Raw genomic sequence first — 24,943 nt, forward strand, 5'->3', positions numbered from 1 at the left:
GATTACACAGATCTACAAAGAATTCGAAAACAAACCCAATTTTGATAAACTCCCATATCTACTGGGTGAAATACCACAGTGTGACATCACAGCAGCAAGATTTGTGACCTGTTGGCACAAGACAAGGGCAACCAGCAAAGAACAAACACCATTGTAAATAAAACTTTGTACTTTAACCATTTGTGCATCGTTAGAACACTGTATATATACATAATATGACATTTGAAATGTCTTTATTGTTTTGGAACCTTTGTGAGTTTAATGTTTAGTGTACATTTTTGTGTTGTTTATTTCACTTTTGTTTATTTCATTTTCTTTAGCAATGTTAACATGTCAAACAAGCCCTTAAATTGAAATTCAATTGAGAGAGAGACAGAGAGTAAAAGAGTGACAAAATGCACCTAAAAGTATCTCAGACCATGGGAAATGAGATGCTCTGGTCTGATGAAGCCAAAATTGTACTCTTGAAGCCAAGCATCACGTCTAGAGAAAACCTGGCACCATCCTTACGGTGGACAAAAGGAACACCTATGTGAGAATGCTGTTCATTGAATACAGCAAAGCGTTCAATACCATAGTGCCCTCAAGGCTCATCATAAGCTAAGGACCCTTCGACTAAACATCTCCCTCTGCAACTGGATCCTGGACTACCTGACGGGCTGCCCCCAGATGGAAAGGATAGGCAACAACACATCTACACAGAATACACTCAATCATATGACCCACTGAAGAGATGAGTCTTCAGTAAAGACTTAAAGGTTGAGACCGAGTTTGCGTCTCTCACATGGGTAGGCAGACCATTCCATAAAAATGGAGCTATAGGAGAAAGCCCGGTCTCCAGCTGTTTGCTTAGAAATTCTAGGAATAATTAGGAGGCCTGCATCTTGTGACCGTAGCGTACGTGTAGGTATGTACGGCAGGACCAAATCAGAGTGATAGGTAGGGGCAAGCCCATGTAATGTTTTACAGTAAGCCAGGTGAGGAACACTGCAGTTGATGTTTTACAGTAAGCCAGGTGAGGAACACTGCAGTGATGTTTTACAGTAAGCCAGGTGAGGAACACTGCAGTGATGTTTTACAGTAAGCCAGGTGAGGAACACTGCAGTGATGTTTTACAGTAAGCCAGGTGAGGAACACTGCAGTGATGTTTTACAGTAAGCCAGGTGAGGAACACTGCAGTTGATGTTTTACAGTAAGTCAGGTGAGGAACACTGCAGCTGATGTTTTACAGTAAGTCAGGTGAGGAACACTGCAGTGATGTTTTACAGTAAGTCAGGTGAGGAACACTGCAGTGATGTTTTACAGTAAGCCAGGTGAGGAACACTGCAAATGATGACTGTTTTGAGTTGTGTGTCTAGAGTTTTGATAAATTATCACAAGGTTCTGAAATTAGTGCCAAAGGGATTGTAAAAAACTGTAATAGGCAGCTAGCTAGCAGCTAGGCTAGCTGCTATGCTAAATAGCTCCTCAGACGCGGCAGGAGACAGAGAGTAGCAGCCCCAGCAACTGGGATCCAAACCAAAAACATTGCTAGCTACTAAGAAACTTTCCAATACAACATATCAAGCCCTCCCACGTTCTGCATTCAATATGTGTGTGTGTGTGTGTGTGTGTGTGTGTGTGTGTGTGTGTGTGTGTGTGTGTGTGTGTGTGTGTGTGTGTGTGTGTGTGTGTGTGTGTGTGAGAATCAGGAGTACTTCTCATAGGATGTGTTCACACTAACGCATCTTTCATTAGGGCCCACATTAGCGCCCACAGATAAGAAGATAAGACTAATTGTAATTTAGGTATTTAGCTCTGGAACAAATCACTTCTTTATAGCTGTAGAAATATGTTGTAATTACCCTTTTTGTTCCTAGCCGGTAAGGGTTTTCCTGTGGTGAAGGAGAAGCGGACCAAAATGCAGCGTGGTGGTTATTCATGTTTTTAATAAAGACGACTATACATGAACAGACTAAACAAAACAAGAAAGTGAAAACCTAAACAGTCCTATCTGCTGCAAACACAGAGACAGGAACAATCACCCACAAACACACAGTGAACTAACTAATGACACCTGCCTCTGATTGAGAACCATACTAGGCCGAAACATAGAAATACCCCAAAACATAGAAAAACAAACATAGACTGCCCACCCAACTCACGCCCTGACCATACTAAATAAATACAATACAAAGGAAATAAAGGTCAGAACGTGACATAGCCAGCGTATTCTGGCTAACACACACACACACACACACACACACACACACACACACACACACACACACACACACACACACACACACACACACACACACACACACACACACACACACACAAAGGCTTACTGCCCTTAACTACAATTAGCATGTTAGCACCACTACATTCTAGTGTAGTCCTGAATGGTTAGGATGTATTTAGGCTCATTCTATAAAAATATACTTTATTTGATGTGCGTGTGTGTGTATTCCTACAGCTATAAAGAAGTGATTTGTTCCAGAGCTAAAGACCTAAATTACAACTAATCTTCTTACAGAACAGAACAGGTAGAGAGAGAGACAGAGAAACAGAGAGACTAAGAGACAAAGAGAGAGAGACACACAGAGAGACAGAGAGAGACAGAGAGAAACAGAGAGACAAAGAGAGAGAGAGAGCGAGAGAGACAGAGAGAGAGAGAGAGAGAGAGAGAGACAGAGAGAGAGAGACAAACAGAGAGCGAAAGAGAGAAAGCTAGAGAGAGCGAGAGAGAGAGAGAGAGTGAAAGAGAGAGAGACAGAGAGAGAGACACAGAGAGACAGAGAGACAGAGAGAGAAAAAGAGAGAGAGACAGAGAGAGAGAGACAAGCAGAGAGAGACAGCGAGAGAGACAGAGAGACAGAAAACCACTGTGACTGACCCCAAAAAAACTTTGACTAAGTACAGACTCTGTGAGCATAGCCTTGCTATTGAGACAGGCAGCCAAAGGCAGACCTGGCTCTCAAGAGAAGACAGATTTTTGCCACATATCACACAGAACCACAAAGAATTTAAAAACAAATCAAACATTTATAAACTCCCATATCTGTCACAGCAGCAAGATGTGTGGCTCGTTGCAATGAGAGAAAAGAACAACCTGTTTTTTGTATTACCCTTTTATGAACTATTTGCACATAATTACAACACTCTACAAGTGACTGATTGATCGTGCCTGGGATGAGTCGCAATCGCAATCGTTATCTGCATTTTGGCAGTACGCCCAGAACCTTGTTTAGAGAAAAGGATGTCTCAGTTTCAAGGTCTCAGCTTGGAGGGAAGAAGCCTCGTGAGGTATTGGTTTGTCACATGTCATGAACCAAAAGTTAACGATGAATGAATTATGAATAATGAATGAGCTTGAGTTGGACTGAGACCTCTCCAGGTTGAGTTGGACTGAGACCTCTCCAGGTTGAGTTGGACTGAGACCTCTCCAGGTTGAGTTGGACTGTGACCTGTGATCTCTCCAGGTTGAGATGGACTGAGACCTCTCCAGGTTGAGTTGAACTGTGTTCTCTCCAGGTTGAGTTGGACTGTGACCTCTCCAGGTTGAGTTGGACTGAGACCTCTCCAGGTTGAGTTGGACTGAGACCTCTCCAGGTTGAGATGGACTGTGACCTCTCCAGGTTGAGATGGACTGTGACCCCTCCAGCTTGCTGTTAATAAAGAAATATATAATTTTAAATAGTTTTCCGGTGTCCCCGGTGGTAATTTCCATAAAGAATGTACATAGTCGTAAATCTTTTGTGAGTGTAATGTTTACTGTTTATTTCTGTGTTTATATCCCTTTTGTTTATTGTCTATTACATTTGTTTCAGCAAAAAAGCCCTTTAATTTGAATTGAGAGAGAAGGAGAAAGAGACACAGATAGAGAAACAGAGAGAGAGACGTGAGAGAGAGAGACGTGGTGCCAAATTCTCTAAAACGATGTTGGAGGCAGCTTGTGGTAAAGAAAGGAACATTCAATTATCTGGCAGCGGTTCCGGTGGACTTCCCTACAGTCAGCATGCCAACACACTCCCTCAAAACTTGAGACATCTGTGGCATTTTGCTGCAGATTTTAGAGTGGCATTTTATTGTACCCAGCACAATGTGCACTTGTTGCCATCTAATGCACATTCAAATGTCATAAATCAGCACTGCAGAGCTCTCCCTGTCCTCTGCCATGACTTGATTGTAGTACTGTTGATGATATCTGTAAATGTGCATGTACACCCTGGCCCATCTACTGTTGCTAACCCCAATTCTGACTTGTGCTCTGATATCTGCTTCACTGATTTCTGTTCTCGTAAAAGCCTGGGTTTTCTGCACGGTAACACTAGAAGCTTATTACCTAAAATGGATCAATTGAAAGTGTGGGTTCACAGCTCCAATCTTGATGTGTTGGTCATTACTGAGATGTGGTTAAGGAAGAGTGTTTTGAACACTGATGTTAAACGTTCTGGTTACGACCTTTTTGGAGAAGACAGATCTTCCAAAGGTGGAGGAGTGTCAATCTTTACCAAGGATCACCTTCAGTGCTCGGTTGTCTCCACCAAGTCTGTCCCCAAACAATTTGATTTGCTGGTTTTAAGCATTTAACTCTTTGTTGACTGTTGCTGGGTGTTATCATCCACCATCAGCACTGGCCTGTACCCTACCTGCCCTAAGCTCTCTCCTTCCTCCCTCCTTACACTAAGTCTGAATTTGTCCTGCTATGTGACCTAAACTGGGACATGCTTAAACCACCTGACCAAGACCTAAAGCAATGGGACTCCCTAAATATTTCTCAGATTATTACCAATCCCACACAGTATGACTCCAAACACCCAGAAAAGGCTACTCTCCTCGATGTTATCCTCACAAATAATCCTGCTAGGTGTCAGTCTAGTGTTTCTGTAATGACCTTAGTGATCACAGTTTTACAGCCTGTGTTCGTAAAGCTGCTCAGTGAACTGACCTGTCCTGATTTGTCATAGACGCTTGCTAAAAAACTTTAACGAGCAAGCCACCCTTCATGAACTGGCCTCTGTAATTTGGTATAGAATCAGTTTGATCCCCTCTGTTGAAGATCCTTGGACCTTCTTTTTTGATATTTTCAGTGGTATTGTTAACAAACACACCCCCATAAAGAAAATGAGAATTAAAAACAGGTTCAGCCCCTGGTTCGACCTTGATCTGGCAGAGTTACTCCACCTCAACAATTGCATTTGGTGAAAGGCTCGGCACATGCATACTCAGGCTGACTGGCTCTCGTTCAGGCAAATGAGAAAAAAGTGCATTCGGGTTATCCGGAAGGCCACAGTTAGTTACTTTAAGGAGCAGTTCTCTCTGTGGGTCTAACCCCATGAAGTTCTGGAAAACCGTTAAAGACCTGGGCAATAAACCCTCCTCCTCACAGCTCCCCATCCCCCTTAATGTTGATGGTGTAGTTGTTACTGACAAGAAGCACATGGCTGAGCTTTTTAATTACTACTTCAATAAGGATTCCTATTTGACACTTTGCCCGTCCTCCTTGCGACTAAACCCAATGCTCCTTCCTCTTTTTCCACTGCCGAGCTACAAAGTTTCTCCCTTCAGGTGGTCCTTGAGTCCAAGGTGCTAAAGGAGCTCCTTAAACTTGACCCCAAAAAAACATCTGGGTCAGATGGTTTAGACCCTTTCTTCTAAAGGTTGCTGCCCCTATCATCACCAAGCCTATCGCTGACCTTTTTAACCTGTCTCTCCTCTCTGGGGAGGTTCTCATTGCTTGAAAGGCAGCCACAATTTGTAATTTATTTAAAGGGAGAGATCAATCTGACCCTAACTGTTACAGACCTATTTCTATTTTGCCCTGTTAATCAAATGTGTTGGAAAAACTTGTCAATAATGAACTGACTGGCTTTTCTTGATGTCTATAGTATTCTCTCTGGTATGCAATATGGTTTCGGATGGGTTATGGATGGGTCACTGCAACCTTAAATGTCCTTAATGATGTCACTATTGCCATTGATTCTAAGCAATGTTGTGCTGCTATTTTTATTGACTTTGCCAAAGCTTTTGATACGGTAGACCATTCCATTCTTGTGGTCCGGCTACGGAGTATTGTTGTCTCTGAGTGGTCTTTGGCCTGGTTTGCTAACTACCTCTCTCAAAGAGTGCAGTGTATGAAGTGGCAGAACGGTGGCAGAACGGATTGCTCGAGTTGTGGTGAAGTGTTTGAGCATAGCCTGAAGTTACGAAGGGGCAGTTCCTCTTGCTGCTATGTAGGCAAGTCCCATGGTCTTGTAGTGGATTCGACTGGAGGCCAGTCAGTGGAGTGTGTGGAGGAGCAGGGTGACATGGGAGATCTTGGGAAGGTTGAACACCAGGTGGGCTGCAGCGTTCTGGATTTGTTTCAGGGGTTTGATGGCACAAGCAGGGAGCCCAGCCAACAGCAAGTTACAGTAGTCCAGACGGGACATTACAAGTGCCTTGGATCAGGGCGTCGCTTCCTGTGTGAGATAGAGCATGAACCTACAGGAGCGAGTTACTGCTTTATGACAGGGTGTAGTCCAGGGTCATGCCAAGGTTATTTGCACTCTGGGAGGGGGAGACCATTGAGTTGTCAACTGTGATGGAGAGGTCTTGGAGTAGGCAGGCTTTCCCCAGGAGGAAGAGCAGTTCCGTCTTGTAGAGGTTGTGCTTGAGGTGGTGGGCCGACATCCAAGGGGAGGTATTTGCCAGGCATGCAGAGATGCGTTTCGCCACCTAGGGTGTCAGAAGGGGGTGAAGGAGAAAATAAGTTGAGTGTCATCTGCCTAGCAATGATAGGAGAGACCATTTGAGGATTTGATGGACCCGAGTAACTTGGTGTATAGAGGGAAGAGGAGAAGAATCAAGCCTAGACTAAAGTCCTGGTTGACACCAGTACTGAGAGCACGTGATGCAGACACAGATCCTCTCCATGACACCTGGTAGGAGAGGCCTGCCAGGTGGGATTCAATCCAAGAGTGTGCAGAGCCTGAGAAACCAAGATTGACGGTCTGCCGGACCTCACTAGTTGCAGGATGTCATCTGGAGAGAGAGGGGAGAAAGAGGTCAAGGCGTAGGGTATCTCTGTGTGAGTGGGACCAGTGGAGTCAGTAGGCTGAGTGAATGAGTGGGACCAGTGGACTCAGTAGGCTGAGGGAAGGAGTGGGACCAGTGGACTCAATAGGCTGAGTGAATGAGGAGCAGATGTCGTCAACCATCTTTTCAAAGTGGTGGTGAGGTAAAAAGAGGTAAAAAGAGGCCAGGACGGGAAACAGAGGGTTGAAAAATAAATTTATCAAAGGCGGACATTGGGAGGTTGAAGTCGCCAAGTATGAAGAACGATGAGCCATTTTCAGGAAATTAGCTTACCAACGTGTCAAGCTCTTTAAGAAACTCTCGAAGGGCACCTGGTGGGTGATAGAGCTTGAGTAGAAAGTGACAGTGACAGCATGGAGAGAGAGAGATAAAACACACCTGAACATATTCCACTTCCACCGGTCTAATGTCCATTGTACGTGATTCTTGGCCCATGGAAGTCTCTTCTTATTTTCGGTGTTCTTTACTAGTGGTTTCTTTGCAGCAATTTGTCCATGAAGGTCTGAAGCAGAGGTAACTGTGTCTTCCTTTCCTATGGCTGTCCTTATAAGAGCCAGTTTCACCGTAGCGCTTGATGGTTTTGCGACTGCACTTGATGGACTGTCATTTATCTTTGCTTATTTAAGCTGCTCTTGCCATACTAAGGACTTGGTCTTTTACCAAATAGGGCTATCTTCTGTATACCATCCCTACCGTGTAAGAACACAACTGATCTACTCAAACTCATTAAGAAGGAAAGAAATTCCAAAATGTAACTTTTAACAAGGCACACCTAATTGAAAGGCATTCCAGGTGACTACCTCATGAAGCTGGTTGACAGAATGCCAAGCGTGCAAATCTTTCATCAAGGCAAAAGGTAGCTATTTTGAAGAATCTAAAATCTAAAATCTATTTTGATTTCTTTAACACTTTTTTTGGTTACTACATCATTCCATATGTGTTATTTTATAGTTTTGATGTCTTCACTATTATTCTACAATGTAGAAAATAGTCAGATAAATAAAAACTCTGGAATGAGTAGGCGTGTCTAAACCTTTGACTGGTCATGTGCGTTTTAAAACACAAGAAGTAAAGCCAGACATGCCATTACTGCAGGGGAATTTGGCAAATAGAGCGTTAGAGAATTAGAGACAGTGAGAAAGAGAGTTAGAGAGAGAGCAAGGGAGAGAGTCTTTGTTCCCTCAGACAAAGAAACCGACAAAGAGCCAAGGACACCTGATAACTAGCAAAGGGAAAAGGGGGAGTTAGGGGATGAGGGGGAGAACAGAGGTCCAGAGAGGTCAGATGGGGACAGGTGGGGAGAACAGGAGTCCGTTGTGGTGTAGAGCCTAATAAAGGATAGAGTTAGTAGAACAAGGAGTAATGAGGGGTAGGGTTACCTCTCCTCTTCCCCTCCTCTCCTCCTCCCCTCCTATCCTCCCCACTCCCCTCCTCTACTACTCTCCTCCTCCTCTCCTCTGGTATCCCCACCATCTGAAGTGCACTTCCGGCTGGGCCTCAGAGAAACAGGGGCCTGGGAACAACCACCAAGAGAGACAGGCCTGGGGACAACCACCTAGGGAGACAGGGGCCTGGGAACAACCACCAAGAGAGCCAGGGGCTTGGGGACAACCATCAAGAGAGACATGGGGCAGGGGACAATCACAGAGAGACAAGGGCCTGGGGACAATCACAAAGAGACATGGGTCTGGGGAAAACCACCAAGAGAGACAGGGGCCTGGGGACAACCACCAAGGGAGACAGGGGCCTGGGGACAACCACCAAGAGAGACAGGGGCCTGGGAACAACCACCAAGAGAGACAGGCCTGGGGACAACCACCAAGAGAGACAGGGGCCTGGGGACAACCAGCAAGAGAGACAGGGGCCTCTGGACAACCACCAAGAGACACAGGGGCATGGGGACAACCACAGAAAGACACAGGGGCCTGGGGAAAACCACCAAGAGAGACAGGGGCCTGGGGATAACCACAGAAAGACAGGGGCCTGGGGACAACCACCAAGAGAGACAGTGGCCTGGGGACAACCACCAAGAGAGATAGGGGCCTGGGGACAACCACCAAGAGAGACAGGGGCCTGGGGACAAACACAGAGAGACAGGGGCCTGGGGACAACCACCAAGAGACACAGGGGCCTGGGGAAAACCACCAAGAGAGACAGGGGCCTGGGGATAACCACAGAAAGACAGGGGCCTGGGGACAACCACCAAGAGAGACAGTGGCCTGGGGACAACCACCAAGAGAGACAGGCCTGGGGACAACCACCAAGAGACACAGGGGCCTGGGGACAACCACAGAAAGACAGGGGCCTGGGGACAACCACCAAGAGAGACAGGGGCCTGGGGACAACCACCAAGAGACACAGGGGCCTGGGGACAACAACACAGAGACACAGGTGTAGTGGTGGTGTAGTGGTGTTGAAGTAGAGGTGTTGTTGTGTAGTAGAGGTGTAGTGGTGGTGTTGTAGAGGTGTATTGGTGGTGGTGTAGAGGTGTTGTAGAGGTGTAGTGGATGTGAGAGGTGTAGTGGAGGTGTAGTGGGGGTGTAGTTGAGGTGTAGAGGTGTAGTGGTGGTGTAGAGGTGTAGTGGTGGTGTAGTGGTGGTGTAGTAAAGGTGTTGTGGTGATGTAGTGGTGGTGTTGTAAATGTGTTGTGGTGGTGTAGTAAAGGTGTAGTGGTGGTGTAGTAAATGTGTTGTGGTGGTGTAGTAAATGTGTTGTGGTGGTGTAGTAAATGTGTTGTGGTGGTGTAGTAAATGTGTTGTGGTGGTGTTGTGGTGGTGTCGTAGAGGTGTAGTGGAGGTGTAGTAGAGGTGTAGTGGAGGTGTAGTAAATGTGTTGTGATAGTGTAGTAGAGGTGTAGTAAAGGTGTAGTAAAGGTGTAGTGGTGGTGTAGTAAATGTGTTGTGGTGGTGTAGAGGTGTAGTAAATGTGTTGTGGTGGTGTAGTAGAAGTGTAGTGGTGGTCTAGTGGTGGTGTAGTAAATGTGTTGTGGTGGTGTAGAGGTGTTGTTGTGGTGGTGTAGAGGTGTTGTGGTGTTGTAGAGGTGTAGTGGTGGTGTAGTAAATGTGTTGTGGTGGTGTTTTGGAGGTGTAGTGGTGGTGTAGTAAAGGTGTTGCGGTGGTGTAGTCGTGGTGTAGAGGTGTAGTGGTGGTGAAGTGGTGGTGTAGTGGAGGTGTAGTGGTGGTGTAGTAAAGGTGTTGTGGTGGTGGTGTAGCGGTGGTGTTGTTGTGGTGTAGAGGTGTAGTGGAGGTGTTGTAGATGTGTAGTGGATGTGTAGTGGTGTTGTAGTAGAAGTGTAGTGGAGGTGTAGTGGTGTAGTGGAGGTGTAGTGGTGGTGTTGAGGTGTAGTGGTGGTGTAGAGGTGTAGTGGTGGTGTAGTAGAACTGTAGTGGTGGTGTAGTAGAGGTGTAGTGGTGGTGTAGTAGAGCTGTAGTGGTGGTGTAGTGGTGGTGTAGTAAATGTGTTGTGGTGGTGTAGTGGTGGTGTAGAGGTGTAGTGGTGGTGTAGTGGTGGTGTAGTAGAGCTGCAGTGGTGGCGTAGTGGTGGTGTAGTGGTGTAGTGGTGGTGTAGTACTTGTGTTGTGGTGGCTGTAGTGGAGGTGTAGAGGTGTATTGGTGGTGTAGTGGTGGTGTAGTAGAGCTGTAGTGGTGGTGTAGAGCTGTAGTGGTGGTGTAGTAAATGTGTTGTGGTGGTGGTGTAATGGTGGTGTAGAGGTGTGGTGGTGGTGTAGTAGAGCTGTAGTGGTGGTGTAGTGGTGGTGTAGTGGTGGTGTAGTGGTGGTGTAGAGGTGTAGTGGTGGTGTAGTAAATGTGTAGTGGTGGTGTTGTAGAGGTGTAGTGGTGGTGTAGTGGTGTTGTAGTAGATGTGTAGTGGAGTTTTAGTGGTGTAGTGAAGGTGTAGTGGAGGTGTAGACGTGCTGTGGTGGTATGGAGGTATAGTGGTGGTGTAGTGGTGTTGTGATGGTGCAGTAGAGGTGTAGTAGTGGTGTAGAAGAGGTGTAGTGGTGGTGTAGTGGAGGTGTAGTGGTGGTGTAATAGATGTGTAACTGTGGTGTAGTGGTGGTGTAGTAGAGGTGCAGTAGAGGTGTAGTGGTGGTGTTTTAGAGTTGTACTGGTGGTGTTGTAGAGGTGTAGTGGTGGTGTAGTAGAGGTGTAGTGGTGGTGTTTTAGAGTTGTACTGGTGGTGTTGTAGAGGTGTAGTGGTGGTGTAGTAGAGGTGTAGTGGTGGTGCAGTGGTGCTGTAGTGGTGCTGTAGTGAAGGTGCAGTAGAGGTGTAGTGGTGGTGTTGTAGAGGTGTAGTGGTGGTGTAGTAGAGGTGTAGTAGAGGTGTAGTGGTGCTGTAGTAGAGGTGTTGTTGTCTAGTGCAGTGGTGGTGTCGTTGTGAAGTTGTCTAGTATAGTGGTGGTGTAGGTGTGTAGTTGCTTGGTATAGTGGTGGTGTAGTTGTGTAGTTGGCTATTGTAGTGGTGGTGTAGTTGTGTAATGTTCTAGTATAGTGGTGGTGTAGTTGTGTAGTTGTCTAGTATAGTGGGGTTGTAGTTGTATTGTGTAGTGGTGGTGTAGTTGTGTAGTTTAATAGTGGTGTAGTTGTCAATTGTAGCGGTGGTGTAGTTGTGTATTATATTAGTGGTGTAATGTAATGTGTAATGGTGGTGTAGTAAATATGTTGTGGTGGTGTAGTAGAGCTGTAGTGGTGGTGTAGAGGTGTAGTGGTGGTGTAGTAGAGCTGTAGTGGTGGTGTAGTAGAGGTGTAGTGGTGGTGTAGTGGTGGTGTAGTAGAGGTGTAGTGGTGGTGTAGTGGTGGTGTAGAGGTGTGGTGGTGGTGTAGTAGAGCTTTAGTGGTGGTGTAGTGGTGGTGTAGTGGTGTAGTGGTGGTGTAGTAAATGTGTTGTGGTGGCTGTAGTGGTGGTGTAGAGGTGTAGTGGTGGTGTAGTGGTGGTGTAGTAGAGCTGTAGTGGTGGTGTAGTGGTGGTTTAGAGGTGTAGTGGTGGTGTAGTGGTGTAGTGGTGGTGTAGTAGAGCTGTAGTGGTGGTGTAGTGGTGGTGTAGTGGTGTAGTGGTGGTGTAGTAAATGTGTTGTGGTGGTGTAGTGGTGGTGTAGAGGTGTAGTGGTGGTGTAGTGGTGGTGTAGTAGAGCTGTAGTGGTGGTGTAGAGGTTTTGTGGTGGTGTAGAGGTGTTGTGGTGTTGTAGAGGTGTAGTGGTGGTGTAGTAAATGTGTTGTGGTGGTGTTTTGGAGGTGTAGTGGTGTTGTAGTAAAGGTGTTGTGGTGGTGTAGTCGTGGTGTAGAGGTGTAGTGGTGGTGTAGTGGTGGTGTAGTGGAGGTGTAGTGGTGGTGTAGTAAAGGTGTTGTGATGGTGGTGTAGCGATGGTGTTGTTGTGGTGTAGAGGTGTAGTGGAGGTGTTGTAGATGTGTAGTGGATGTGTAGTGGTGTTGTAGTAGAAGTGTAGTGGAGGTGTAGTGGTGTAGTGGAGGTGTAGTGGTGGTGTTGAGGTGTAGTGGTGGTGTAGAGGTGTAGTGGTGGTGTAGTAGAGCTGTAGTGGTGGTGTAGTAGAGGTGTAGTGGTGGTGTAGTAGAGCTGTAGTGGTGGTGTAGTGGTGGTGTAGTAAATGTGTTGTGGTGGTGTAGTGGTGGTGTAGAGGTGTAGTGGTGGTGTAGTGGTGGTGTAGTAGAGCTGCAGTGGTGGTGTAGTGGTGGTGTAGTGGTGTAGTGGTGGTGTAGTACTTGTGTTGTGGTGGCTGTAGTGGAGGTGTAGAGGTGTAGTGGTGGTGTAGTGGTGGTGTAGTAGAGCTGTAGTGGTGGTGTAGAGCTGTAGTGGTGGTGTAGTAAATGTGTTGTGATGGTGGTGTAATGGTGGTGTAGAGGTGTGGTGGTGGTGTAGTAGAGCTGTAGTGGTGGTGTAGTGGTGGTGTAGTGGTGGTGTAGTGGTGGTGTAGTGGTGGTGTAGAGGTGTAGTGGTGGTGTAGTAAATGTGTAGTGGTGGTGTTGTAGAGGTGTAGTGGTGGTGTAGTGGTGTTGTAGTAGATGTGTAGTGGAGTTTTAGTGGTGTAGTGAAGGTGTAGTGGAGGTGTAGACGTGCTGTGGTGGTATGGAGGTATAGTGGTGGTGTAGTGGTGTTGTGATGGTGCAGTAGAGGTGTAGTAGTGGTGTAGAAGAGGTGTAGTGGTGGTGTAGTGGAGGTGTAGTGGTGGTGTAATAGATGTGTAACTGTGGTGTAGTGGTGGTGTAGTAGAGGTGCAGTAGAGGTGTAGTGGTGGTGTTTTAGAGTTGTACTGGTGGTGTTGTAGAGGTGTAGTGGTGGTGTAGTAGAGGTGTAGTGGTGGTGTTTTAGAGTTGTACTGGTGGTGTTGTAGAGGTGTAGTGGTGGTGTAGTAGAGGTGTAGTGGTGGTGCAGTGGTGCTGTAGTGGTGCTGTAGTGAAGGTGCAGTAGAGGTGTAGTGGTGGTGTTGTAGAGGTGTAGTGGTGGTTTAGTAGAGGTGTAGTAGAGGTGTAGTGGTGCTGTAGTAGAGGTGTTGTTGTCTAGTGCAGTGGTGGTGTCGTTGTGAAGTTGTCTAGTATAGTGGTGGTGTAGGTGTGTAGTTGCTTGGTATAGTGGTGGTGTAGTTGTGTAGTTGGCTATTGTAGTGGTGGTGTAGTTGTGTAATGTTCTAGTATAGTGGTGGTGTAGTTGTGTAGTTGTCTAGTATAGTGGGGTTGTAGTTGTATTGTGTAGTGGTGGTGTAGTTGTGTAGTTTAATAGTGGTGTAGTTGTCAATTGTAGCGGTGGTGTAGTTGTGTATTATATTAGTGGTATAGTTGTATAGTGTAGGGCTGTATCTGACCAGTAGGGGGCAGCACCCTACACACTTTTCTGGGATCTTTGTTTCAGATGCTCCTGATACTGTGGGTTTTCTGGGGGAGAACATTTCATTAATGACACATACAATGTGAGATGACACCAGACACTTGCAGGCAAACACACTCCAGCATACACACACACACACACACACACACACACACACACACACACACACACAAACGCACACGCACACACACACACACACACACGCACGCATGCACGCACACACACACACACACACAGTTGTGGTTTGGCACAGCAAAGGAAACTAATTCAGTTTAATGCATGTGTGTTCTGTTAGGATGTTAAACCCTGGTCATAATGCCTATGTATTCTGTTTAGAACCCTGGTCACAATGCCTATGTATTCTGTTTAGAACCCTGGTCATAATGCCTGTGTATTCTGTTTAGAACCCTGGTCATAATGACCCCAATCTGTTAGGATGTTAGACCCTGGTCATAATGACTCCATTCTGTTAGGATGTTAGACCCTGGTCATAATGACTCCATTCTGTTAGGATGTTAGACCCTGGTCATAATGACTCCATTCTGTTAGGATGTTAGACCTGGTCATAATGACTCCATTCTGTTAGGATGTTAGACCTGGTCATAATGACTCCATTCTGTTAGGATGTTAGACCCTGGTCGTAATGACTCCATTCTGTTAGGATGTTAGACACGGGTCATAATGACTCCATTCTGTTAGGATGTTAGACCCTGGTCATAATGACTCCATTCTGTTAGGATGTTAGACCCTGGTTATAATGACTCCAATAAGGTGCTATTTGGGATGTAACCAAAGAGACTGATTTCCATACGAGCCTGAAGCCTGCTGCTCCTGCTAAGAGAAACAGACTGGTGTGATTACAGTGAGATACTAATATAATGAGAATTCATGGAATGGTAGAGTGGTTCTACCTTTATCCACGTATTAGAGTTCTACTGTTCTACTGTGGTGTAAACACTGTAGCCATGCCTATCAGTGTTAGAGTTCAACTGTTCTACTGTGGTGTAAACACTGTGGCCATGCCTATCAGCGTTAGAGTTCTACTGTGGTGTAAACACTGTGGCCATGCCTATCAGCGTTAGAGTTCAACTGTTCTACTGTGGTGTAAACATTTAGCCATGCCTATCAGTGTTAGAGTACTACTGTTCCACTGTTCTACTGTGGTGTAAACACTGTGGCCATTTCTATCAGCGTTAGAGTACTACTGTTCAACTGTTCTACTGTGGTGTAAGCACTGTGGCCATGCCTATCAGCGTTAGAGTTATATTGTTCTACTGTGGTGTAAACACTGTGGCCATGCTTATCAGTGTTAGAGTTCTACTGTGGTGTAAACACTGTGGCCATGTCTATCAGTGTTAGAGTTCTACTGTTCTACTGTGGTGTAAACACTGTGGCCATGTCTATCAGTATTAGAGTTGTATTGTTCTACTGTGGTGTAAACACTGTGGCCATGTCTATCAGTATTAGAGTTATATTGTTCTACTGTGGTGTAAACACTGTGGCCATGTCTATCCGTACTAGAGTTGTATTGTTCCACTGTTCTACTGTGGTGTAAACACTGTGGCCATGTCTATCCTTACTAGAGTTGTATTGTTCTACTGTTCTACTGTTGTGTAAACACTGTGGCCATGTCTATCAGTAATAGAGTTGTATTGTTCCACTGTTCTACTGTGGTGTAAACACTGTGGCCATGCCTATCAGTACTAGAGTTGTATTGTTCTACTGTGGTGTAAACACTGTGGCCATGTCTATCAGTACTAGAGTTGTATTGTTCTACTGTGGTGTAAACACTGTGGCCATGTCTATCAGTATTAGAGTTATATTGTTCTACTGTGGTGTAAACACTGTGGCCATGTCTATCAGTGTTAGAGTTCTAATTGTTCTACTGTGGTGTAAACACTGTGGCCATGTCTATCAGTATTAGAGTTATATTGTTCTACTGTGGTGTAAACACTGTGGCCACGCCTATCAGTGTTAGAGTTCTATTGTTCTACTGTGGTGTAAACACTGTGGCCATGTCTATCAGTGTTAGAGTTCTAATTGTTCTACTGTGGTGTAAACACTGTGGCCATGTCTATCAGTATTAGAGTTATATTGTTCTACTGTGGTGTAAACACTGTGGCCACGCCTATCAGTGTTAGAGTTCTATTGTTCTACTGTGGTGTAAACACTGTGGCCATGTCTATCAGTATTAGAGTTGTATTGTTCCACTGTTCTACTGTGGTGTAAACACTGTGGCCATGTCTATCAGTATTAGAGTTATATTGTTCTACTGTGGTGTAAACACTGCAGAGGATCTGTTACAATAATAATACTAGCAGAAAAAGTCAAACCCACCCTTAAAGAAAATACTCAAATACTGAATAAAAACCACCCAAACTGAAGCTATGTGTTGGTGAGGCATTCTGAGTGGCATACACCCATGCACACACACACACACACACACACACACACACATGCAGCCTGCACTTCCCCGAGTCATGGTGTTGGGCAGCTCTGTGTGACTGTGTAACCTCAGTGGTCTCACAGGGTACAGAGAGAAGACAGGACAGACACACTGGAATGTAAGCTGAGGGAAATGTGGGAACTTGTCTTAGACTGTGTGTGAGAGAGAGTCTTGTCGACTTGTAACTGCAGAGACTTTTGGTTGCTCGTGGCAAACATACAAGGATAATCCACCAAGTATTGCAGGGAGAGAAACCTAACCTCTAAATATGAGCCATAGCCTGACTCCCCCCCCCCCCCCTCCCTGTCTCACAAGGTAAAATGGTGTCTATTGTCATACCTATGGAGAGAGAGGGGGGTGGAAGACGATGGGGCCTTGACAAAGCTGTGAATGACAGAATGAGAAATTGAAAAGAAGTTGTGTTCTGGGTTAGAGGAAGAGAAGGAGGGAGGGAGGGAGGGAGGGAGGGGGAAGAGGGAAGAGGGAAGAGTGCAGGTAACACCTTTAGGTCATTTGGCAGCCAGGAGAATAAGTCACTTTCCTGCATTCATCTGAAATTATTTTCCCAGGCTTTGAAATGGCTCTTTTCCCATTTTGTCCAATTTTCTAACATTGCTGAAATACCACTACCTGTGAGATCCATAATAATCAGAACGTCTCTAAATGGGGTGTTGTTCAATGTGTGTGTGTGTGTGTGTGTGTGTGTGTGTGTGTGTGTGTGTGTGTGTGTGTCTTTCTGTCTCTGTTTCTGTACTTTTAGAAAAAGTACAAACGGTGTTGTTGCTTTGTTGTGTTGGTACTGTGTTGTTCTGTTGTTCTGTTAATCTGTTGTTGTGTTGTTGTGTTATTACTGTGTTGTTGTGTTATTCTGTTGTTGTGTTATTCTGTTATCCTGTTGTTGTGTTATTCTGTTATTCTGTTGTTGTGTTGTTGTGTTGTTCTGTTATTCTGTTCTGTTATTCTGTTGTGTTGTTGTGTTGTTGTGTTATTCTGTTGTTGTGTTGTGTTATTCTGTTGTTCTGTTGTTGTGTTATTACTGTTATTCTGTTATTGTGTCATCAGTCTAACTGTGAACTACATATCACGTACCTTAAAGACATACAGGGCCATTTAATAGTTCTGACACGTCACTCTACTATATTCTATTATATTCTACTGTATTATATTCTACTCTACTCTACTCTATTGTACTCTACTCTAATCTACTCAACTATATTTATTATGTTCTACTCTATTATATTGTGTTCTATTATACTCTACTCTAGTCTATTCTACTCTACTCTACTATATTCTGCTCTACTCTATTTATTCTGTTCTACTCTATTATATTGTGTTCTATTATACTCTACTCAATTAATTATTTCTACTCCATTATATTGTGTTCTATTATACTCTACTCTACTCTATTCTATTCTACTCTACTCTACTCTATTACACTCTACTCTATTCTACTCTACTCTATTCTACTCTACTCAATTAATTATTTCTACTCCATTATATTGTGTTCTATTATACTCTACTCTACTCTATTCTATTCTATTCTACTCTACTCTACTCTACTCTATTACACTCTACTCTATTCTACTCTACTCTATTATACTCTACCCTATTCTTCTCTATTCTACTTTACTCTATTCTACTCTATTCTACTCTATTTACTCTGTTCTATTCTATTAGTGTGTTCTATTATACTCTACTCTACTCTATTGTACTCTATTCTATTCTACTCTACTCTATTATACTCTACTCTACTCTACTCTACTCTACTTTACTCTATTCTACTCTATTCTACTCTATTTACTCTGTTCTACTCTATTAGTGTGTTCTATTATACTCTACTCTACTCTATTGTATTCTATTCTATTCTACTCTACTCTACTCTATTATACTCTACTCTACTCTACTCTATTCTACTCTATTTACTCTGTTCTACTATATTAGTGTGTTCTATTATACTCTACTCTACTCTATTGTACTCTATTCTATTCTATTCTATTCTACTCTACTCTATTATTCTCTACTCTACTCTACTCTACTCTATTCTACTCTATTTGTTCTGTTCTACTCTATTATATTGCATTCTATTATACTCTACTTTATTTATTATGTTCTACTCTATTCTATTTTTTCTATTATACTCTACTTTATTGTGTTTTATTACACTCTACTCTATTCTGTACTGTTCTACTCTACTCTATCCTGCTATACTGTATTCTGCTGTATTATATTATACTGTACTCTCCTCTAGACTACTCCAATTTACTCTCCTCTATTAAATTATACTCTACCCTACTCTGCTCTATTATAGTATACTCCACTCTATTCTATTCTACTCCACTCTATTTTATTCTACTCTATTATATTATATTCTACTCCACTCTGCTATATTCTACTCTATTAAATTATAGTCTAATGCACTCTATTTTATTCTACTCTAATATATTATAGCCAACTCTATTATTTTCTGTTATTTTCTTTTCTATTCTATTCTACTGAACTACAGTCTACACTATTGTATTTTGCTGTGTTCTATTCTACTCTTCTCTACTATATTCTACTCTACTCTATAATATTCTACTCTATTCTATTCTACTCCACTATATTATATTATACTCTATTATATTCTACTCTACTCTATTACTCTATTCTATTACATTCTACTCTGCTGTATTATATTGTACTCTATTCTATTCTAATGTTCTACTCTAGTCTATTATGTTCTAGTCGAGTCTACTCTGCTCTATTCTATTCTATTCTACTCTATTATGTTCTACTCTGTGCTGTTCTTTTCTGTGATATTATTTTTTACTCTACTCTATTCTACTCTAATCTATTCAAATGTTTTATTCCACTCTATTCTGTCTATTGCACTCTAATCCCAGCCCTAACCCTCTCACTAGTTCCAGCCCAGCCCTAATCCTCTCCCTAGTTCCAGCCCAGCCCTAATCCTCTCACTAGTTCCAGCCCAGCCCTAATCCTCTCCCTAGTTCCAGCCCAGCCCTAATCCTCTCCCTAGTTCCAGCCCTAATCCTCTCCCTAGTTTCAGCCCAGCCCTAATCCTCTCACTAGTTCCAGCCCAGCCCTAATCCTCTCCCTAGTTCCAGCCCTAATCCTCTCCCTAGTTCCAGCCCAGCCCCAATCCTCTCCCTAGTTCCAGCCCAGCCCTAATCCTCTCCCTAGTTCCAGCCCTAATCCTCTCCCTAGTTTCAGCCCAGCCCTAATCCTCTCACTAGTTCCAGCCCAGCCCTAATCCTCTCCCTAGTTCCAGCCCAGCCCTAATCCTCTCCCTAGTTCCAGCCCAGCCCTAATCCTCTCCCTAGTTCCAGCCCTAAACCTCTCCCTAGTTCCAGCCCTAATCCTCTCCCTAGTTCCAGCCCAGCCCTAATCCTCTCCCTAGGTCCAGCCCAGCCCTAATCCTCTCCCTAGTTCCAGCCCAGCCCTAATCCTCTCCCTAGTTCCAGCCCTAATCCTCTCCCTAGTTCCAGCCCAGCCCTAACACTCTCACTAGTTCCAGTCCAGCCCTAATCCTCTCCCTAGTTCCAGCCCAGCCCTAATCCTCTCCCTAGTTCCAGCCCTAATCCTCTCCCTAGTTTCAGCCCAGCCCTAAACCTCTCCCTAGTTCCAGCCAAGCCCTAATCCTCTCCCTAGTTCCAGCCCAACCCTAAGCCTCTCCCTAGTTCCAGCCCAGCCCTAATCCTCTCACTAGTTCCAGCCCAGCCCTAATCCTCTCCCTAGTTCCAGCCCTAACCCTCTCCCTAGTTCCAGCCCAGCCCTAATCCTCTCCCTAGTTTCGAGTCCCAACCCTCTAAATAGTTTCCAGCCCAACTCTCTAACTCTCTCACTAGTTTCCATCCCTGTCACAGCCTGATCTGTTTCACCTCTCTTTGTGATTGTCTCCACCCCCCTCCAGGTATCGCCCATCTTCCCCTCTGTATTTCGACCTGTGTTCTCTGTTTGTCTGTTGCCAGTTCGTTTTGTTCGCTTATACCTACCAGTATTTTTCCCCTTGCTCCTGTCCTGTTTATAGTGCATGTTTTCCCGGTTTTGACCTTTCTGCCTGCCCAGACCCTGAGTCTGCCTACTTTCCCGTACCTTTTCCCCAGTACTCTGGATGACCTTCCTCTGTCTACCCTGACCCTGAGCCTGTCTTGCTGTCCTGTACCTTTGACTGCCCGTTTTCGATTTCATAAACTTTTGTTACTTCGACAATGTCTGCACCTGGGTCCTGCCTTCAAATGTGTTAGTACGAACTGGCCATGACTGACCAAGCAGATCCGGGCCAGCTGTGCGACGCCACCTTCTCCCATGGAGCCACCATTGGGAGGCACGAGGAACTGCTTTGTGGCCTTACGGAGGGGGTCCAAACGTTGGCTGAATGCCATGACTGGCCATTGCACATTTTTCTGGAGCAATTCCGTGGGTTGTCTGGGAGGCAGCCTACCACAGTGGTAACCTCATAGCCCCTCAGTAAACCAGCTGCTAGCAGCGCCGTGTCATCGGTCACTCCACCTTCCCGGGAACCCCGCTTACCCCCCCACCCCCCCGGAAAGCATCAATGGAGAGCCGAGCCCCTGTCGGACATTTCTAGCTCAGTGTGCCTACGTTTTCGAGCTTCAGCCTTCCTCCTTCCCCTCAGATCGCTCCAAGATAGCCATCACGTTGATGTCCGGGAGGGCCCTCACCTGCGCTACTGCTGTATGGGAACGTATGCGATAGTCTGAAGGGGTTAATGGAAGAGGTGAAGAAGGATTTTTACGGCCATTCTCCGGGAGAGAAGCTGCCCGGAGCTAATCCAGCTTCAGCAGGACTCCCGCAGTGTGGCAGACTATGTGGTGAATTTCCATACGTTGGCAGCGTAGAGTGCTTGGAACTAGGAAGCACTGTTCGATATGTTCCTGCACGGCATCTCGGAGGAGGTCAAGGACGAGCTTGCCACTCGGGAGTTACCTACAGATCTCGATTCCCTCATCGCTTTGATCATCCGAATCGATGGGCAACTACGGGTACGACGGAGGGAGAGGAAATTTGACTTCGCTAGCATGTCCAGGGATTCCATCTTGCCTCCGAGTCATCCCGGAAGTCCCCGATCATCTCTATGCCGAGAGAACCCGAGGCTTCCCGACCTTCCCAGAAAGTCACCAAAAAAGCTGACTCGCCACTTCCCGAGGCTATGCAACTAGGTAGAACTGGGCTGTCGCCAGTGGAACGGCAATACAGGATCAACACGAAGAGTGGTCTGTATTGTGGGGCTCTAGGTCATTTTTTGTCCATAAAAAAACCCCTCCAAGCTCATTATTAAGATCGGGGCCCTGGATCTGAACCCCGCCCTGTGCAACTGGGTCCTGGACTTGGGAGAGGACAGGCAACTGGGTCCTGACGGTGGGAGAGGACGAGGACATATAAATCGTTCAGCTAGGGAGTCCTCAATGTAGTCCTCAATGTCCATAGCCTTGGTCTCCGGTGCCGAAAGCGAGTACTCGCTCAGTACTCTGGTGGACCATATAAAGAACTTTCCTGCTTCCCTTGCTCGCACCCCTTTTCATGCCATTATGCTGTGGGTATCCCAGTCCAAATCTCTCCTCATTGACTCTGGGGCCAAGGAGAGCTTTTTGGACACTACCCTGGCTTCCGAGCATATAATCCCCACTCAGCCCATCTCCACTCCCATGGATGTTAGAGAGATGGACGGACGCTCTATAGGCCAGGCCACTCATAATACAACTCCCATCAACCTACGGGTGACAGGAAATCACAGCGAGACTATTCAATTCCTGCTTATCAAGTCTCCTCAGATTCCCATGGTTTTGGGATTCTCCTGGCTCCAACGAAACAATCCCCTCATCAACTGGTCTACTGGTGACATCACGCGCTGGAGTCCGTTCTGCAACGCCCATTGTCCCATTGCCCCGGGAAGTCTTCCTGGGGGCTCAGAAGGTGTCACAGACCTCTCCACTATTCTTGCGGAGTAAGAGGACATTTTGAAGGTGTTCAACAAGACCCAGGCCGCACTGACCATATGACTGCGGGATTGACCTTCTCCCTAGCACCACTCCTCCCGGGGAACGACTGTATTCATTTCGGCACCGGAGACCAAGGCAATGGACACCTACATTGGGGACTCCCTAGCTGCAGGATCTATATGTCCTCATCCTCTCCCACCGTCAGGAAGTCCAGGACCCAGTTGCACAGGGCGGGGTTCAGATCCAGGGCCCCGATCTTAATAATGAGCTTGGAGGGTACTATGGTGTTGAAATGCTAAGCTAAAGCTAATGAACAGCATTCTTACATAGGTATTACTCTTGTCCAGATGGAAAGGGAAGTGTGATGGCGTTTGCATTGTCTGTGGATCTAGTGGGGCGGTAAGCAAATTGAAGTAAGTTTAGGGTGTCAGGTGAGGTAGAGGTGATATGATCCTTAACTGCCTCACAGGCAGACACGACTCAAACACCATCATTAAGTTTGCCAATGACACAACAGTGTTGATCACCGACAACTACGAGACAGCCTATAGGGATCAAGACATAGGAGATGATTGTGGACTACAGAAAAATAAGGAACCGAGCACTCTCATCGATCAGCCATCGATCGGGGCTGAAGGGGAGCAGGTTGAGAGCTTCAAGTTCCTTTGTGTCCACATCACCAACAAACTAACATGGTCCAAGCACACCAAGACAGTTGTAAAGAGGGCACGACAAAACCTATTCCCCCTCAGGAGACTGAAAATATTTGGCATGGATCCTCAGATCCTCAAAAGGTTCTACAGCTGCACCATCGAGAGAATCCTGGTTGTATCACTGCTTGGTTATGGCAACTGCTCGGCCTCCGACCTCCAAGTCTAGGTTCAAGAGGCTTCTAAACAGCTTCTACCCCCAAGCCATAAGACTCCTGAATGCGGTGGTTCACGCTTTCAGTTTTGTGTGAATGCTGCCATCTTTCCAAGGTTTCTGGTTTGGGTAGGTTTTAATAGTCACCGTGGGTAAAACATATCCTCCTGATGAGCCACCATATATGTATCCGTCAATGTTATTCTCAGAGGCTACCCTGCTGAACATATCCCAGTCCACGTGATCAAAACAATCTTGAAGCATGGAATTCCGATTGGTCAGACCAGAGATGAATAGACCTCACGGGTACTTCCTGTTGGAGTTATTACCTTAATTACCTTTATTTTTACTTTTTATTTTATTTAACCTTTATTTAACTAGGCAAGCCACTTAAGAACAAGTTCTTATTTACAATGACTTCATACCCCGGCCAAACCCGGACGACACTGGGCCAATTGTGCGCCGCCTATGGTACTCCCAATCACGGCCGGATGTGATGCAGCATGGATCCGAACCAGGGACTGCAGTGACGTGTCTTGCACTGACATTGGGAGCCCAAGGGAGGAAATTTGCCGCAGGGGGAGGGCCATTAAGGCTTTAAAAAATTTGAGTAGCAGTTGTCCAATGTTTTTCCAGAGCGAGTAAAACATTCAATGTGTGGGTAGAACTTAGGTAGCGTTTTCCTCAGGTAGCGTTTTCCTTTGTTAAAATCCCAATCTATAATAAATGCCAGTTTGCATAAAGTGTAGTTTTGAGGGCCGCAGTGGTATCGGCTTGAGGGGGAATATACACGGCTGTGGTTATTACCAAAGAGAATTCTCTTCAGAGGTAATACAGTCTGCATTTGATTGAACAAAAGGACTTGAGTTTCTATTTCTGTTATCACAAACACATCATCAGTAATTATTCATGAAACACACACCACCACCTTTCTTCTTCCCGGAGAGGTCTTTATTCCTGTCTACACGATGTACTGAGAACCCAGCTGGCTGTATGGACAGGGGCAGTATATCACGAGAGAGCCATGTTTCCGTGAAACAGAGTATATTTCTCTGGAAGGAGATCCTCGCCCTGAGCTCGTCTACTTTATTATCCAGAGACATTAGCAAATAATAAACTCTGAAGCAGTGGATGGTGTACATGGCTCCTGAGTCGGACCAGAAGTCCACTCCGAATACCTCCGCCGGCATTATCTTGGAGCAGCCTCTGGAATAAGTTCCATTGCCCTGGGGGGTACGAACAAAGGATCCAATTTTGGAAAGTCGTATTCCTGGTCGTAATGTTGGTGAGTTACCACCACTCTAATATCGAAAAGTTATTTCCGGCTGTATGTATTAACACAAAAAAAGAATTGGGGCTAATAATGTAAGAAACAACACAACAATAAAAAATGCTGCAAAGTTGCTTAGGAGCTAGAAGCAGAGCTGCCATATTAGTTGGCACCATCTTCCTACATAAGCAGCACACAGGCAGGGCCTCTACATGGTGTCGACATCCTTAGCATGGCGGTCTCTTTCATGTTCTTAATAAGGTTAACTAATAAAAGGCACAGTCATGCAGGGAAAGTGTCTCCGATCTGTATTACAGTAATTCTCTCTGTAGAAGCTGTAATTGGGTGTTTAACCTTTAAGTCAGGAAGTGTTTAGTCAGCTACAGTCATTACCTATGCGGCCGACCCGAGCCCTTCTCCACCCATGTGACCATATCTTCATCAAACATAAACATGCAGGTCATGAAGGTGATTATGTCATTTAAAGGACCAAACAGAGAGTTC

Source organism: Oncorhynchus clarkii, chromosome 16, assembly GCF_045791955.1.
Source record: "Oncorhynchus clarkii lewisi isolate Uvic-CL-2024 chromosome 16, UVic_Ocla_1.0, whole genome shotgun sequence".
NCBI lineage: Eukaryota > Metazoa > Chordata > Actinopteri > Salmoniformes > Salmonidae > Oncorhynchus > Oncorhynchus clarkii.